Below are 3,132 nucleotides of genomic sequence, written 5' to 3' on the forward strand. Positions count from 1 at the left end.
GCCCTCCAGAGCTGGCTGCCCGTGCCCTCAGGGCTGCGGTGCCTCCAAGGCCAGTGGCAGTGAGCACAGGACGGAACCCACTGCTCATGGACAGCCTGCTCAGCGTCTAAACCCCAGCCAGGCCTCCGGCCACGCTCCCCGGGGGGTCGGAGTCTCTGGGACCCCTTTCCTCCCTCTGCCCAGCTGCACCCTCTGTACCGTTTGCGGCAGCTCCTCACAGACTAGGGGTGATGGTCCATGGCCAGCCCTGCAACCCCCGCCAGCTCCCCAGGGGTCCCGTGCCAGCCGCTGCACGTGCTTCTGTAAGCTTCGCAGTTGGGTTTGTGTGTAATTGGGGGGGGGTCTCCACTCGCCCCTTAGGTGACAAATGACACATCAGTATTTGTCTCCCAGCACAGAATCCACAGAGGAACCAGAAATCAAACTGCCAACACCCATTCGATCCTGAAGAAAGCAAGGGCATTCCAGAAAAACATCTGTTTCATTGACTACATTAAAGCCTTTGTGTGGATCACAACTGGAAAATTCTTAGAGATAGGAATACCAGACCACCTTACCTGTCTCCTGAGAAACCGGTACGCAGGTCAAGAAGCAACAGTTAGAACCAGACATGGAACAACAGACTGGTTCAAAATTGAGAAAGGAGTATGACAAGGCTGTATATTGTCACTCTGTTTATTTAACTTCTATGCAGAGTACATCCTGTGAAATGCCGGACTGGATGACTCACAACCTGGAATCAAGATTGCCGGGAGAAATACCAACAATCTCAGATTGCAGATGATACCACTCTAATGGCAGAAAGTGAAGAGAGACTAAAGAGCCTCTTGATGAAGGTGAAAAAGGAGAGTGAAAAGGCTGATTTGAAACTCAGTAATAAAGAAATTAAGATCATGGCATCCGGTCCCATCACTTTATGGCAAATAGAAAGGGAAGAGTAGACGCAGTGACAGATTTTACTTTCTTGGGCTCCGGAATCACTGTGCAGACTGCAGCCGTGAAGTTAAAAGACGCTTGCTCCTTGGAAGGAAAGCTATGACCAACTCAGACAGCATATTCAAAAGCAGAGACGTCACTTTGCCAACAAACTATGATTTTTTCCAGTTGTCATGTACGGATGTGAGAGTTGGACCATAAAAAAGGCTGACTGCTGAAGAACTGACGCTTTTGAACTGTGGTGTTGGAGAAGACTCTTGACAGTCCCCTGGCCTGCAAGGAGATCAACCCAGTTAATCCTTACGGAAATCAACCGTGAATATTCACTGAAAAGACTGGCGCGGAAGCTCCAATCCTGGCCCCTGAAGCAAAGAGCTAACTCATTGGAAAAGACCCTGAAGCTGGGAAAGGCTGAGGGCAGGAGGAAAAAAGGGCAGCAGAGAACAAGATGGTTGGATGGCTTCTCCAATTCAATGGAGTTGAGTCTGAGCAAAGTCCGGGAGGCAGTGAAGAACAAGGAAGCCTGGCGTGCTGCAGCCCATGGAGTCGCAAACAGTCGGACACGCCTTAGTGACTGAACGACAGAGTTCCCTGTTTAGAAACATCCAGGTGTGAAGTGTGGTACTCACCCACTGCCTTCTGGAAGTTTCTGGAATCGGATTTTGTTGCATTTTGTCATAAGCCAACAGTATGAAATTTTTTCCAAGAACACCTTCGTGTTTCACGACACAGTGACTAACACCACTGTCAGCTTTCCGGAGACAGAGCAGCCGTCCATGCGGCAGTGGAGACCGTGTTCAGGAGGTGAACGGTTTCCATTCACTCTAGAAAAGTCTCCCTACCTCGGGCTTCCCTTATGGCTTAGCTAGCATGGTACTAATCACATAGCTTGCTTCTTCTCCTTTTTAAACTGTTTTCCATGCTGGTTTCTAGTCGCTGGAGAAGAACACACTTCCCAAGGCTACGCCCAGTCCCCCACTGGCGGAAACAAGCCAGCTTGAGACCTCGCAGCGCTCACACGGAGAACTTCCAGGAGAGCCACCCACGGTCCCAAGTGTTACCAGCGGGGCAAACCCGAGCAAGCGGGATGGACACGAAACACCGCTGTTGACGGAGGGAAAGCGGAGCCCTCTTTAAATGCTATGGCCACGAAGAAAAGTAATTTCTGACCAAGTTTTGTAATGTTATGAAATATTAACCATTTGTTCAGCCATTCAGTGTTTGCGGAACTCAGGTGTATCATTTGTGCAAGCCTCCCAAGACCCAGAAGCTTACTCTTTCTACTTAAACATCCTGCAAGCGTCTGAGTAAGGGTGAGACGTCAATAGGCTCTGAACCGTGCCCTTGGGCCTGGGAGGGTCTCTGTGGCTGGGCAGGAAGGTGAGGCCCCCGATCCTCCTGGGGCTGTGAGCCTCTGGGCAGGCCCTTGACCCGTCTTCGTCTTCACGGTGCTTGTAGACGGCAGGGTGGCTCTGGGTGTAAAGGGAGCCATGATTGGGTGCCAGGAGCCTGCAGGTGGTGCCCCAGGGAACCCGTGGCTCCATTTCTCCCCTTCCTTTGCCCTACCCATGGGATGGGTGATTAACAGAGAACTGGTCTGAGGATTTCCGTTTATGGTGAGAACCACGGAAGATCCCGCAAAGAGAAAGTACAGCTTGGAGCCAAGGAAACCAAGCCCGCAAGGCAAGTGCTGCCGCTGCCCGCTGCCCACCGCCCGCTGCCCGTTGACCACCGCCCGCTGCCCGCTGCCCACTGCCCGCTGACCACCGCCCGCCGCCCGCGCCGGGGAAGGCTCCAGAAACTCCCCTGAGGAATGTTCGAGGATGCATCTGCGCCCCCTTGGTTTCTCCAGGCCCGCCAGGCAGGGGCGGCAGTCCATTCTCTTCTTCGCACAAAGCTACGCATTCGCTGCCATGAGCCCCTTCTGGACCCCAGAGCATCATCCTTCGCTGCACGGTCATGGCCCGGGTGTTAAAGCAACCAACCCGAAGAACCTGCTCCCCGGGGACGCCGAACGCACCAGGCCCCCCCAGGGACCCCGCGTTCTGGTCCCCTCCCTTGGTACCACAGAGCCTTTCCACTGTGCTACCCCTCGCGCGACCTCTGCGCCCTGGGAGGGCTGGTGGCGCGGGGCGGGGGAGACCGCCCGGAAGCAGCCGCGCAGAGGAGGCCGGGTCCTCGTCGTACCTGGGCGCA

This window comes from Bubalus kerabau, chromosome 18 (genome assembly GCF_029407905.1).
Source record: "Bubalus kerabau isolate K-KA32 ecotype Philippines breed swamp buffalo chromosome 18, PCC_UOA_SB_1v2, whole genome shotgun sequence".
Classification (NCBI taxonomy): domain Eukaryota; kingdom Metazoa; phylum Chordata; class Mammalia; order Artiodactyla; family Bovidae; genus Bubalus; species Bubalus kerabau.